This window comes from Protopterus annectens, chromosome 13.part0, assembly GCF_019279795.1.
Source record: "Protopterus annectens isolate FY-2018-M chromosome 13.part0, PAN1.0, whole genome shotgun sequence".
Lineage (NCBI taxonomy): Eukaryota > Metazoa > Chordata > Ceratodontiformes > Protopteridae > Protopterus > Protopterus annectens.
In genome coordinates this window covers 110972727-110989026 of record NC_056747.1, presented here as the reverse complement: position 1 = coordinate 110989026, position 16300 = coordinate 110972727, and the positions used below count along the sequence as shown (strand labels likewise).

The following is a 16300-nucleotide window of genomic DNA, read 5'->3' as shown; positions in this document are numbered from 1 at the left end:
ACTCATGACCTACACTCCTCCCAACATGTTCTCCTCAGCATACAATGATGCTATCATACTCCATAAAGTGCAATGTGACAGTGCTACAGTCAGACATATGTGGTGTTGCTACTGTGACATTGCATGACATTCATAGTCTATGTCTTACGGTCACTGTGACCTTTGGAATAGCTCTTCATTTCATTACCACTTGGGGTACCTTTCATATAGCCCCAAACATCCTCCTTTGTCCTCTGGCCACATAACATCCTTCCTGCAGAGGAGTGATGGATGTCCTCGTGTCAAATATGTATACACACATCATGAAGCAGAGTCTTTCCATGAACCTATGCAAGCCATCCTTAGACCACTGCATGTGTAATTGCTAATTCTGCCATGGTGTGGTGCACATGTCCTATATGGACAGTAGCAGAATCTAATGCAATCCAATAAGTATACATATACGCACAATAGTCTTACTATCTTCCATAATATACATATAGGCATTTTAACTTTCATGTGATGTTGGCCATCAGCCTAACAGTTTCCTATGACCCTATGATCAGTTGATATGCCAGTGTTGCTCTCATTGAAATATGCTATATTGAGGTGTGGATGTATGGATCCAAGAGAGTATTATGCTCTGTGATGTGAGCTAATGTATTGATGGCCATTCCTGCCACTTCATTACATGCTCATTCTATAATAACTGTAGTAATATGCCCCATAAGAACTGTTGACATAAGTTTATCATTTCATGGGAGGTTACTAGCCTAGCAGCCCTACAGCCCTTACAAGCCTAGCCATGTTCATCCCAAGTAGCCCCAATTGTCCTTATTAGGTGGATGTAATTCGCAGAATGAATCTATGGTCAATACCGACTACTCCTGTCCACAAGGGACATGGATGTCACCCCTGGGGTGAATATGTAGTCTCTTATCCATTTGTCTAGGTTGCGCTTGAATAGGGTCATTAAGGATCATTGCTTCACATGATCTGGAAGTGTATTCCAGAAGAGTGGCAGTCTCTGGGAGAAATACCTGTCTCTCGAGTACGTTCTGTCACAGGCTTAACATCCTCAGACCTGGATGCAATGCCCTTACTTATGAGGTGCACAACGTAGAATGCTTTCCTTACCACTATGGAAACTTGGTGGTCGAAGTTCAGATTGCTATCTACCTGTGTTCCCAAGTCTAGAACCACTATGTTTGAGATGGGGGGTGTCAATACTGTAATTAGTGGGGAATTCCACTTTGCCAAAGGCAATAATCATGGCACTTTTTTGCATTTAGTTGTACACCATGGCTATGACACCAATCATTTGTCTGTGTTAGCCCCTCCTGTAATATGTTATCATTGAGGGACATGGTAAACCAAAGAGTTTCTCAATGATACTTGAGTTGGGGATTGTGTCAAAAGTCTTGGCCAGATCAAGGTAGGCAGTATGCACTTGTCTTACCTTTATCCAAGTCTTTGGTAACTTTCTCAAAGAAGTCTACTAGACTTAATAAGTAAGAACTACAGTTAACAAAGCCAAACTGGGCTGGGTCTAGAGTTTGGAGGTCACCTATGTCCTTGTTGATAAGGTCAATGATGATTCCTTTCATGGCCTTGCTGATGAGACTGGTTAGACTTATGGGTCTATAGTTCCCAGATTCAGTTGATGACCCCCCTCCCTTTGTGAAGGGTATTGCTGTTTTTCACTCCGCTGGCACAAAGTCAATTCTCAGGCTATGGTTAAAGAGGACACTAAGTGAGTCCACTACGTACTGTTTTAGATTGCTTAGTAAGCAACCTGGGATGTTATCCGGTACCACTGAGGCTGTGCTTTTAGCCTTGAACAGCGCAGATATGACCTGATCTCTAGAGATACTAGGCAGAGGACTGTTGTCAGGTATGCTTTGGGATATAGCCTGTGAGGCCAGGGGGCTGATGTTTGCACCAAATCTGTCAGCTAGCAGGTTGGCAATTTCCTCCAGTGTGGCTTCATATTAAGCAGTAGAAGCTTGAGTTTGCCTCCAGTGGATTTTTTTTTACATCAGAACATTTGTTGCTTTGACATTGCCTAAAAAAGGCACTACAGGGGAGGCAAGCACCTTTGTCAGTATCCAACAGCCTAGAGAACACAGGTGCAGACCATCTCTGGCAAAGCAGTATGGCCTGTTGACCATCTCATCCCAAACTGAGAGATACTGGATCCCCCCTGGACTGACACCAGAAGCTAGGCCAATTGTTGAAGTTGATTATTTTTTGTTTATATTGTGGCAACATCCTGGGTGAAGGTACATTGCACATATACATTCACTGTGCAGTCCGTACTGTATCACATTGATATGTGATTAGTATTCATGCTACAATTGTCTTCATTGACATGCCCTCATCTGCTGTACATTACTATGTTTCACCTGCTCTTCCGTGTTCATTCCTACAATTCATCTGTGTGTACCTATTCAATACACACACTTCCCCTGTTTATGTATAATGTAATCAATCTATTTACCATTAATCACCATTTATGCAACTTTTGCTCAATGCGCCTGAAATAGGTTACCACAATACTGTGCACTGTATACACTTTCATGTAATGTGTTGGAAATATAACATTGCTTTATTAATAACCCTGGTAATCATTGTGGCATTCCAAGCAAACATGCAGAATTAGTCTGCCTGTAGGTAAACAGGTTTACATGTCTGCTGGCCACAAAACCGTGCTTATTTATGTTTAAACATGGAGTGAGGCATGCATATGTAATTAGCTCTGCTGCTTACCGCTCAAACACATAAACTCTGTGTAGGCTTCATGCTAAACCTACACAGAGTTTATCGAATCCTCAAGGAATATTTAAACTTATGCATTGCATGCAAACTTCAGATTTTATTAACTTCTTTAAAGCTGTTAAGGTACAGATTTAGGGATATATTATTACTGTAGGCACAATACTTAACTTTAAACAGTCTGATTGTGTCACTGTAAATTAATTCAAGGTTTAGCGGTTTAGATAGTCTTCTCTACAGTCTACTAAACATTTTCAAGTGGCCATATAAAACAAACACAATAAACTGCACAGTCAATTCCTGTTGCAGTATTTTTCCTTTGTCTCCTTTACAGAGTACTGATATCTCCTCTTGACAAATGGCCAAGTATTTGGGGAAAAGCTGTTTTTCCCATGGAGCACTAGCTCTATAAACAGACTGTGATAGAAAATGAACATCAGGCTAAGTCTTACTGGTTTTGTATCTGAAACTCAACTGGAAAGTATGCTCTTCTAATAAGACTGATGTGTATCTAATTCATGGAGATTAACAGAAATGTCTTACAGCTTTTCAGTCTCTGCTGCAGGTGTTTGGCTCATGACCAGGAAACACAGACGGCATTTGTAATAAAGCCATATTTTCAATGTAGCTGTAATTAGCAGAGATTGAAGGGAGACAAGCTGGTTAGAGACAACAAGGGGATAAAACCAAAATAATTTGAGAATACTACAGTTGTCTTATGTCTGTTAGCAGAGGAGTAATGCTTATGATGTAGAAAGAAGGAGATTTGTATTACTACAAGTCGCAGTGCCTATAAACATTGAGTATAGCTTATTTTTCTGACTCTTTTAGCAAAACGTGCCTAACACGTTTTAATAACCATACAGGAAATTACACTGGAGTAATCTGTTTAACAGCATGTTATACAAACGTTGTGTCAGTTGCTGCATAAACTCAGAGATCAAGGCATTTGACATGCACACTTGCTCATAGATAAATAATACCTCATATTTGTATATGTACACGTATCTTTAATATACATATATAGATCTATCTACACACACACACACACACACACACACACACACACACACACACACACACACACACACACACACACACACACACACACACACACACACACACACACACTGTCACTGATCACTTAGGCATACATTTTGAGGGTAGCATTATTTTAAAAAGGAAGGAAAAAAATGTCCTTAATTACAGAATGCATGAGATGATTGGGATGCCATGCTGTTACCATATACAGGCACGTTTTGCATGCAGTGAAACAAACTGAGCACAGATTTGTCATAAATCACAGGTGTAATGACAAATTAAAATTTTTCTCAGTGGGAAAAAAAGTGAATGAATTCAGCAGTTTAAAAAAAAAGTTGCTATCTTTCAAAATTAATAACACACGGCTCAGCAAATAATAATAGCTTTCTGGACATAAGTGATAACTATTTTAGAGCAATGCCCAGTTTTCCAAACTTGGAAAGGTTTTGATTTCAACCTCCAAGTGTATGTAAATGTATTTTTTTTTAATAAAAAAAGTGAAGCTCAGTTGTCTGTCAAGACTCAAATACTGGTGTTGATACTGTTCTCAGAGAAACCAGCTAACCCCTCTCTCAGTACATTTTCCATGATTTTCCCTGACACCAGAATGAGAGGTAAAGGTTTGTAGTTCCCTGTGTCAGTCCTAACCTCCCGCCCCCTTGCAGAGCCCCCCTCTCATCCTTTCAAATCTCACGACTATTCGGTGAATGGTTGAAGTGTTCTCTCAGTGGATCTGTAAGTACACCTGCAACTTTCTTTACGATTCTTGGGGGGGGGGTAGTGTACAGATCCCAGCTATTTTGCCCTGTACTCAGGATATAACTGTGAAAGATCTGTCTTATACCACTTACCAGTTATCAATATATAAGTAAGGAAATAATTGAACAAACCCATGCTTTGGGCTTTTTTATCCCAGTATTTAATCACTGTGTTATACTGCTTCCCTTACTTAATTCTAGCTGGGCACCATCTGTTTTACCTTGACTTATTTTAGCTCGATTTGATTGTTCTTGAAAAGCTTGAACCATATTTGCTTGTGTTGTTTACCTGGTAGCTGTTTGCTTGCTGTTTATTGTAGCACTTTGTGAAGGTTTGAAGCAATGTTAATGTCCTCTGAGGCAAATGGGATTTAACCTCCATCCCCCCAAAAACAGCAATTAATATTTCATCAGTTTATCAACTCGCACTCATTTTACAAACTGGAATGGCCTTGAATAAAAAATAGTATATCCTGTAAATTAAGGGGCTCAAAGCCCATCAAAATTGGTGGGATAGAGGGTGCTTGTTGTCTATAAAAAATATTTATTTTTGAGTATTGCACTTTTCTGTCCATTCTCACTAAATTCAAATGCATATTTAATGCTTAGATGTACCTGAGTTATTGGCTTTCTTGCAATTTTGGTTAATGTAGTAATCCCTTTGGTGTCCACTGAATTTTATATACTATAGCTGAGTTAGTGCAACAAGGCAGAGTTTACGGCTAAAAGTTGTTCTAGTAAATGAAATACGCAATCATCATAATTTCTTAGTGTGTTTACCAATAAACATGGTGCAATTAACCAGTCAATAAAAGGAAAAATAAAGACAAAACACAAATACTTTAAGATACACATTTAAAATTATGCAAATAACTAAATACACAGTATGTCAAAAGCTAAGATGCAACTGAGAATTGAGGAAATTATAAAAATATATGCTACAAAAATTAAGAAACAGGGAAAGATCAATGCTTCAAATATCATTCTAGAGACCATCTGTAAAAGTACAGACCCTGCTAAAATGATTAAAGATAAAGATGAAGGCAAAATAAGAAGTTATGTACCTACCATAGCGTTCCATGTTAGTTGTCTTCTTCTCGCCTTCTTTCTTGCTGGATGGGCTCGGAGCCGATCCTCTGCTCCGACTCGGCAATTTACTAAAGCTCGAGAGCTATTTACTGGCTCAAGGCCCTCCCTATATCCCACAATGCTAGGCATCAGATCCCCAGATCTCGTTTGGCAGAGCTAACACCAAGGAAAGATTCAAGGACACCTGTCCAACCACAAGGAAAAACTATAGTACAATGACAGAGGAGGACACAATGTACATCAGAGTTGTCCAGAGGAAGAAGGCCCCAAAAGGGGACTCTTCTCGGTCTCTCCAGGCTAGGGGGATGGAGGGTGGGACGCAAGAAAGAAGGCGAAAAGAAGACAACTAACATGGAACGTTATGGTAGGTACATAACTTCTTAATGTTAAGTTGTCTATCTCGCCTTCATTCTTGTTGGATGGGACAGAGTCGCTAGCACCTTAGTCCTGGGTGGCTCATCGGAACGGACTCTTGAGCACAGTGGAACCAAACTCAGCTCTATTCCTAGAGGCCACATCCAACTTCTAATGCAAAATGAATGTATGAGGAGTGGCCCAAGTGGCTGCGGCACAAATAGATTCCATTGGTAGTCTTGCTTGAAAAGCTACCGATGTAGCCAATGCTCTGGTGGAATGACCTTTAGGTTTAGCAGGGAGATCTTTATGTCTGAGTTGATAAATCAAGGTAATAATAGAGGACAACCACCTGGATAAGGTTACTTTGGAAACTGGCCATCCTTGTTTGCCCTCAGCATAGGATAGGAAAAGTTGGTCTGATTTTCTTATTTGCTTAGTCCTATCCAAGTAGAAACGTAATTGCCTGTGAACATCCAAGCGGTACAAATTTTGTTCAGCTTTGTTCGAATAGTTAGGAAAAAATACGGGCAGATCAATAGACTGATTCAGATTTGTTTCAGAGGGTATCTTGGGTAAAAATGAAGGATTAGGCCTAAGTGAAACTCTGTCCTTATGAAACACAAGATAAGGAGGACGAATACAGAGGGCTTGAAGTTCTGAAACTCTCCTAGCTGATGTGATGGCTACCAAAAAGAGAGTTCCAGGAGAGCAATTTTAAGGAACAGGAAGCCGCTGGTTCAAAGGGGGGGAGAATCAAGGAAGCCAATATCAAGTTCAAGTCCCATGGAGGCGGGGGATCTCTGACCGGGGCCTAAGTAACAAAGTTCCTTTGAGAAAGGCCTTGCAAAGTTTGTGGGACATGATGCTGGTTTCTGACAGGCTAGCATGGAAATTTGCAATAGCAGCTAATTGGACCCTAATGGTGGCAGAGGAGGAACCAGCTTGAAAGAGCTCTGCTAAAAAATCTAAAACATGATGGACAGGGGCTGTAAAAGGGTCAATATTCCTAGCGTCTGCCCAGAAGGAGAAACGTTTCCACTTACTAGCATAAGTCTTCCTGGTGGCAGATTTGTGCGAAGAAAGGATGATTTCACGCACCAGTTGAGAAATTAGCGGAAGCCTGGCTAAAGTTGGAAGTGGAGCAACCAAGCTGTAAGGTTGAGAGACTGAAGAGACTGGTCCAGCCCGCCCGACTGATGGACCAAGAGGTCTGGCACTGGGTCCAGATTCCACGGCTGCTCCAGCAGGTGGCGATGCAGGAACGGGAACCAAATTTGCCGAGGCCAGTAAGGGGCAATGAGGATCATCCTGGATCCCAAAGCGGTTGCCTTCTGAATTAGCAGGGGAATTAGGGGAAAAGGTGGAAATGCGTACAGAAGACCCCGGGGCCAATCGTGAACTAGAGCGTCTCTGGGGGAGTGGCCGGGAAGGGGGAAGAGAGTGAAGAAGTCGTCGCACTTGCTGTTGAGAGGGGTTGCAAAAAGGTCGCAGCAAGGTTGACCCCATCTGCGGAAGATTTTGTCCGCTACTGATTGATTGAGAGACCACTCGTGAGGCATGAGAATAGCTCTGCTTAGCCTGTCCGCTATGATGTTGGACCTCCCGGGGATGTGCGTTGCTATCAGAAACTGTTGAGAGGAGATCGCCCACTGCCAGAGTCTGAGTGCTTCTTGACATAAAGGCTAGGACTTGGTTCCGCCCTGCTTGTTGATGTACCACACTACAGACATATTGTCTGTCTGAATTGCAATATTCCCAGTGGGTAGAGAGTCCTGAAGACCTTGCAACGCCAAAAGCACCGCTCTCATCTCCAAGACATTTATGTGCAGATGGTACTCTAGAGGTTGCCAGGTGCCTTGGACAGTCCTGCCCTGAAAATGCCTCCCCCACCCGATCAGGGAGGCATCCGTGGTCACTGTGGCAACAGGAGGAGGAAGAACACACGGTCTGCCCTGGAGTATCAGAGGGAAGACCATCCACCAAGCCAGGTGGTATTTGCATGATTGAGTGATTATTATCTTGTGAGACATTGGGAGCTGTTGAAAGGACCATTGAGTAAAAAGCATCAACTAAAGAAGCCGCATGTGAAAGCGAGCCAGGGGAAGTAGTATGATTGCTGCTGCCATGAGGCCCAAGGTCTTTAGTACAACTCTGGCCTGAATCCTGTTGCACTGTAGTAAGACTTGCACATGTAGGCGGATTTCTGAAACTCTGTCGAGAGGAAGCCTTGCATACAGATCTTTTGAATTTAAGATTGCGCCTATAAAGATAATAGACTGAGAAGGCGACAATGCAGACTTTTCGAAATTTATTGATATACCTAGCTCGGAGCAAGTTTGGATGGTATAATCCCTGGCTCACAGTAGCTGATGCCTAGTGGGAGCAGTGAGGAGCCAGTCATTGAGATATGGAAACACCTGGAATCCTCGTCGTCTCAGGTGAGCCGTAACCACTGCCATGCATTTGGTGAACACCCTGGGGGCTGTGGTGAGACCAAAGGGCAGGGCCCTGAATTGATAGTGACTGGCTCCCAGCCGGAAGTGGAGAAACCTTCTGGAGCGCCTGTTCATTTTGATATGGTAGTACGCATCCTGAAGATTTATGGAGCACATCCAATTGTCCTGACCCAAAAAGGGTAGAATGGACTGGAGTGTGACCATCCGAAACTTTGTTCTTTGAACAGACTTGTTTAGCCTGCTGAGATCCAAAATGGGTCTCCAGTCCCCTGTCTTTTTTGGCACCAAAAAGAACTTGGAGTAGATTCCGGATCCTTGCTGGTCTGCTGGGACTGGCTGGATGGCCCGTTTGCCTAGCAGTTTTGAAATTTCTAGCACTGCCTGTTCCCTTAGACCAGGTGGAACATCTGGAAGGGACTTGGTTGTTTGTACCGGGGTGTGGACAAAGGGAATCTTGTAACCCTCGGATATGATAGATCGTACCCATTTGTCTTGTGTGAGGAGTTGCCAGGCTTCTGGGTACAGTGACAATCTTCCCCCGACTGCCTCCGAAGGCGGACAGTCGGGCAGCCCCTCAGGGGTGCTGAAAGGGTTTGTCAGAGAACGATTCTCTGCTACCCTGATTCTGCGGGCCCCCTCTGCCCCTCAGGCGGCATCTATTATTGTTCCCTCCCCTGCCCCCAGAGGGAAACTCGCCACGTGTGTCAGGCACGACTCCCTGGGGTTTCCGAAACCACATTTTTCCACTCTTCTGACCCTTGGGGTATGGTCTAGAGGGAGTGGAAAAACGGACTCCCACGGCAGAGAGAGTCTTGCCTTCCTGCTCACACCTGGTAAGGGTATCTTTCACCTGTGCTCCAAACAGAGCCGAACCATCAAAGGGGGTATTGGTGAAGGACGCCTTAAAGGGGTCAGCAAAGTTGCATAACCGCATCCAGGCATGTCTTCTCAAAGCCACGCCTGTACCTGCAGCCCTACTTGTTGACGATAGAATTAAGGGTCGCCAGCTGGAAGTTTATCTTGTCTTGAGCCCCCGCAGCTGATGGATCCTGAAGGGTATCACCCAGTTCCTTAAGAAGATCCCTTTGGAGATGAGTAAAATGGCATAGATAATTCATCGACCGCATAGAGAAGGTCGCTGAGGAAAACACCCGCTTCCTGTACCTGTCCATTGTCCTAGATTCTTTATTAGGTGGATGGACAGGCACCGAAGGGTCAGCCAACTCCTTCTTTGTGGCTGCTGCAACCACCATGGCATCAACAGGGACACTTTTTGTCAAAAATTGCTTGTTAGGTGGGGCTGTAATACATTTAGTGGGCCTACGGGGAGTTGGTTCCACTGTGTCCAGGGCTGACCACGCCTTTCGAGCCACCACTTCCATTAGTGGGTCGAAAGGTGGAGACACCCAGTAGGTGGAAGGGCGAGAACCAAATGCGTCCAGGTAGACCGACTCATCCTCCGAAGGGTTAAGAGCAGTCCAGTTCCCCCTCTGCTTAAGGATTTCTAGGATGTCTGAAAAGGAGACATCCTCAGAGGGGGATCTTGGGGACCCTTCCGAATCCTCCAAGTTGGTATCAGACGTGACTGACTCAGGGGAGTCGACATGTTTCCTCTTACATTTTCTCTTCCGGGGGGGGCTCCTCCGAAGGATCGGGGGAGGCCTTGGAAGAGGAAGATACGCCCAATGGGGCAACCTGGAGCATTTGCTCTCCACGCTTGGGGTCAGAGGGTGGATAAAGACCGATGCAGGCACCATGGGGGGAGAAGCCGAAGGGGCTGATCGAGGGGCAGACTCAGGAGTCAGCCCACTCCTCATGACCTCAAAAGCGCCCCTGTCAGGCAGAGCAGAAGGTCCCCGCTCCGAGGAGATGAGAACCCCTGTCAGCACCGAGAAGGACGGCTCTGAGGCCGATGTCGGGGCCGAGCTCACCTGCGCCGATGCTCCGAGAGGGAGAATGGGGTCAGACAAGGGTACGATGCCACTCGCCCCCTCGGAGCCGATGAGGGAGTCTCAGCGCCCAGATCACTCCAAGGACGGAACCAAGGAAGAGATTGGAGCTGACGAAGGAGCCCCAACTGGCTCCAGCTCCGAACACAAGGAGGGAGTTGGAGGAGAAACTGCTGTAGATACCGGGACAGCCACAGTCTGTTGAGAAGGGCTGGTTAAAATTTTGGCCAGGGCTTGCGACTTAAGGAGTCTACTAACCACCCTCTCTAGGTCATGATCAGATAGCCTGGAAGACCGAGATGAGTGGGACCTATGGCTTTTCTCAGATTGGAGTAATGGTGACCTCGAAGCCGAGCGAACCGATTCTAGGGAAGGGGACCTAGAACGTTTTCAGCTCGAAGATGGTTCCGCCAGTAAAATCGGAGCCGACTGAGGTCTAGAGGTGTTGGCTCCAGCTGGAGCTGACGAGGAGGCAGGACGGCTTGGCGGGCTTAGAGGATTTACCCAACAAAGGCTTGGTTGGGATCCTTCTGGCTTAAGTAAACCTCTCAGGATGAGCTTGTTCCTACGCTCCTGCAGGACTCTCGGGCTGAAGGCATGACAGACCAAGCAGGAGTCCTGCAGGTGTAGGGGGCCCAAGCAATAAACACAAGAAGTGTGACTGTCTGTCAGAGACATCTTCTGACAGCACGAGTCACACTTCTTAAAACCTGAAACGTTGGTATCCTTAGACATGATGGATACCAAAGAAAAAAGTCACTAGTGCTTAAACGCACACAACAACACACACACACACACACACACACACACACACACACACACACACACACACACACATACTAGTTAAGCTACAATGTTAAACAATTACACAGTTAACTATATATAAATATATACATACAAGTCTACAACTGTACTAAAGTAAAAGAGCTAACACTACCCTATAACACACGGAAAGGGAGGGGAGATTAGCCACTGAGAAAAAAAGGGGGGGAGGGAAGAAACTCTCTAACTAAAATGAGTTTCTAAGAGGGGATATTAGGGAGTAAACAGAGAGTTCACTAACCGGGAAGTTATAAATATAAGAAAAGATTATAAAGAAAAACTAAAGTTAACTTTAAATATATCAATATATGAAAAAAAAGGATTAATATGACCTGGAGCCAAGTAAATCGCAACCTCGTAGCTGAAGCGGCAAACGAGATCTGGGGATCTGACGCCTAGCATTGTGGGATATAGGGAGGGCCGCGAGCCAGTAAATAGCTCTCGAGATTTAGTAAATTGCCGAGTCGGAGCCGAGGATCGGCTCCGAACCCATCCAGCAAGAATGAAGGCGAGATAGACAACTTAACATCAAATGTTCCAAACACAATGTCAATGCATGAATTAAAATGACACTGTGCATGACGAATAAAGAGGATCAGAGGCAGCCCGACAATGAATATACGCCAGAATTGTCATTTGGCAATAAAATTGTTGATGATTCTATTTCCTGAACATTTGCCAATAAAATTGTGAAACAACAAGTCATTCAGCAGGATTGCCAAAGGCACTCCAACAGTGGATCAGAAAACAAAACATTCAAAATAAAAGCTGGGTACTGATTTTGACAGTCTCATGACAATTTATTAACAATGAATCATGAAAATTGTTGAACTGCAATGTTGATGTCATGGGCCAAAGGTATACTTTACAGGTATGACCAGAATTGTTGCTATCTCTCTGACAGTTGTAAATTGTCACCTGTCAACTATCAAACAACAATACCCCAAAGCAAAGGGAAAATGATTAAAATCACTCTCCAGATACTTATGCAGAAGAAATTTAGTGCAGACTAAATTCATGTAGTGCAGTTAGCAGCAGTAAAAGAATAATCATATAGTCATAGATAACAGAATTATACTGCAAATTAGATTTAAAAACAAAAGATGAAAGAAAAAAGTAATAAGACTGTCAAATCAACAAGGAAATTAAAGAGAATAAGGCTAAATAAAGGTAGGTAAAATAATGGGTGAAGGCCCTTCAACAAGTTTTTTGCTTCAGCTTTTGGAATTTTCCCTCACACACAATTATTTTAGATCTGAGAAACAAATGTTTTTGCAAAAGTAAAGGACAGCTATGGGGGCATCTTATGCCCCCTAATATGCTGTTATTTTCATGAGTCATTTTGAGAATATGTTCATTTACAATACCAACTTTTATTCTCAGCACTTGGTGGTTTACAAACGCTACATAGATTATTTGATTTTTATATGTAATGGTGATATGGGTGAATTTGAGGAGTTTATGGAAGGGTTGCGTCAAAACACCTGTGGCTGTACACAGGGAAGTAATGCATTTTCTTGGTGTTGAATTTTTCATTGCTAAGAACAGGGAGGTATATTTCAGACCTTTTTTTAAACAAACTGATGCTAACAATTTTCTTTTTGCCAGTAGCATGCATCCCCCACATCTTTTGAATTCGTTACCATATGGAGAATATAAACATATTTTTAACAATACATTTGATAAGGCCAAAAGCATGCAATCAGTCGTGAGGGACTTGGGCATCCAGCTTGACAGCAACCTGACTTTTGACCATCACATTGCCTCCATGGCTTTCTACATGGCCCACCTCATAAATAAGGGTATTTCATCCAGGAACAAGGAGGTCATAACATCCCTGTACTTCTCCCTTATCAGATCCATTATTGAGTACAATTCCCCTTTCAGCATGTACCTTGCCAAGCACATGCAGCAGTTGGAGAAACCACAGAGGTTCCTGACCAGGAAAATCCAGGGTGTCAAACACCTATCCTTTACAGATAGGCTAAAAGCCCTGTCCCTCTACTCAAGTTTCATACAGATTGCTCAGAGGTGACCTGTGTCTGGCATACAAGGCCATCTTAGACCTAGCCTTGATGGAGTTGTTGCATATCCATAAGACAAACTCCACTCCTGCAACCCACACACAAGGCCTTAACCTGGTCTGTGACATTAATAGAACATGTTGGCAGGATAGATTTGTGTCCCAAAGACTCCACCGCTGTGGAATAGACTCCCTCTCCATGTCAGAGTACCTCTCTAGCCCTCTTTAAGAGGAACCTGGACGACTGGATGGGAAACAGAAAATATACCCCTGGGATCCCACCTGAGTCCCTGCTGGATAAGGGAAACAGGTGCTGACTTTAAGGGAACATGGGAAAAATTCTTGGCTAGGCTTATAAGGCCCTCCAGGCAAATAGCCTAGTATTATCCTATGAACTTATGAACCTAAACTGGATGAGGAATTTGATAAGGTTAGGAGCAGGTTAGTGAGAAGAGGATATACTGAAGATATCTTAAAAAGAGCAGAAATGAAGGTGAAAAGGGTCCCCATAGTGGCAGGTACTTGAATGAGGAGACATGAAGATGATACTGGGGTGTGGCCAGGCAGGAATATGGAAGAAGACAGTGAGGAAATAATTTTTTTTGTCAATAAGTTTTTCTCCTTTTTCAAAGATTTTGAGGGAGTTATTTATGAGATTCTGGCCCATTGTTAGTCAAGATGAGAGTTTGAATAGATTATTTCCTGGCAGGGTAACATTCTCACATAGTAGGTTTTCAAATTTAAAGGAGCTTATTAATATGAGAAAACCACAAGTTGAAGAACTTCATTTAGGATGTTTTAATTGACGAAAATGTAAAGCATGCATTAGGGTCAAGAATTTAAATGGCAGCAGAGTTAACAGAAGGAAATATAAAGTTTTGGGCAGCTTTAACTGTTGCTCATACGGAGTGGTGTATATTATAGGTTGTGGGTGTACACCCACTAAGTTTTATGTTGGGCAAACCAAGAGGATGGTTGAGACATGTATAATGGAACATATGGGGGGCATAAGGAATGTTAGACTGGAAATTCCTGTGGCCCAGCATTTCCATTTAGGACGCCAGTTTTATTCTTCAGTGTTTTGGCTAAACCTCATTGTATTCAGGAAGATGATTATGACCAAAAATTGTTACAAAATGAAACTAAGTTTATTATTAACTTTGGAACGTTACATCCAAGTGGTTTAAATTTAGAAATAAGAAGTTATGTACTCACCATAACGTTCCATCTGAGTAGGTATCTTCATTTGTCTGCAACCTTTGGGATACGGATCCGATCTCGGATCCGGGCCGGCAACTTCTACCACAGCATAGATCCGAGTTCCTAGCTCCTCCCTTTACCCATAATCCCCTGCCAACCCTGACTGACCTCAGATCAAGTTTGCCCGATATAACAACTGTTACTGTGCCCCGGAAGGGGCTTATCTAAGACAGATCCTAAACAGAATCATATAGGTCAGGGGGAAGGAGGGGGGGATGGTTGCAGATAAATGAAGATACCTACTCAGATGGAACGTTATGGTGAGTACATAACTTCTTAATCTGAAGTAGGCACTTCATTTGTCAGCAACCTTTGGGACAGAGTCCCCAGCTACCTGAATCCTGGGTGGCCTTTATGGAAGAATATTCCGGAGCACTGCAGAGCCAAAGGACGCCCTACCTCTGGAGACAACATCCAGTTTGTAATGGTTGATAAAGGTATGAGATGAAGCCCAAGTGGCTGCGGAACAAATATCATCCAAGGGGACCCTAGATCTAAAAGCCGCCGAAGTAGCGACGGCCCTAGTAGAATGAACGCGGACTCCCTGAGGTGCAGGGCTTCCCAAACTCTGATATGCCAAGAGGATAAAACTAGCTATCCACCATGACAGAGTAACTTTAGAAACTGACTTGCCTAAATTGGTTTTGGCAAAGGAGACAAACAACTGGTCAGATTGCCTATGACCAGCAGTTCGATAAATATAAAAGCGTAATTGTCTGTGCACATCCAAAGAATGCAGTTTGTACTCTCCTTTGTTCTGATAGTTGGGAAAGAACACGGGAAGATTAATAGATTGATTAATATTAGCTTCCGAAGATACCTTAGGCAGAAAGGACGGATTGATCCTGAGGTAAACTCTATCCTGATGGAAGGCCAAATACGGCGGTTTAACACAGAGAGCCTGAAGCTCAGAGACCCTTTTAGCTGAAGTAATGGCCACCAGGAAGGCCGTCTTCCAAGAGAGGTATTTAAGATCAACCATAGCCGACGGCTCGAAAGGGGGGCTTGTCAAGGCCTGTAGAACCAAAGATAAATCCCATGGGGGGTACTACCTCCCTGACCGGAGGTCTGAGAAGGAAGGTACCCTTGAGGAAAGCTTTACAGAGCTTGAAGGTAATTAGAGGGCCCGATTCATGCCCTACATGATAATGCGAAATCGCTGCTAGTTGTACCTTGACTGTAGAGCAGCTAGCCCCCTGATGAAAAAGGGTAGCTAGAAAATCCAAAACCGACGTAAGAGGCGCCGTGAAAGGATCTAAGTGATGGTGCTCCGCCCAGATGGAGAAACGTTTCCACTTACTCCGATAGACCCTTCTGGTGGACGGTTTATGTGCTGCTACTAGAATGGCTTTGACTGGTAAGGAGATTCCGGGAGTCCTAATTAGGAGTGGAACTGGAGCAACAAAGCCGTCAGCTTGAGGTTGACCAGGTTTGGGATCGGAAGACCCAGAGGGTGAGTAATGAGATCCGGGAGGGGATCCAGAATCCAGGGTGGATGAATCAGATGAGACCACAGGTACGGGAACCACGTTTGACGAGGCCAGAATGGGGCAATGAGGATCATTTTGCTCCCCAACCGACTGGCTTTCTGTAAGAGTTTCAGCATCATGGGCAATGGAGGATAAGCGTAAAGGAGACCGGGAGACCAAGCATGTACTAGAGAGTCTCTCAGGGACTCCCCCTGAGGGGGGATTAGAGCGAAGTAACTTTTGCATTTGGTATTTGAAGGAGAGGCAAAAAGATCGCAACAGGGTTGCCCCCATTGGGCAAATATTTGCTTTGCTACCAGAG

The 16300-nt window shown here is 43.9% G+C and overlaps 1 protein-coding gene across 1 annotated transcript in view; it reads right to left on the bottom strand.

Moving 5' to 3' along the window:
* LOC122787839 (dedicator of cytokinesis protein 7-like) overlaps positions 1 to 16300 on the bottom strand; it is a 4057077-nt gene that overhangs the window by 326671 nt on the left and 3714106 nt on the right. The gene's annotated exons all lie outside the window — the stretch shown is intronic.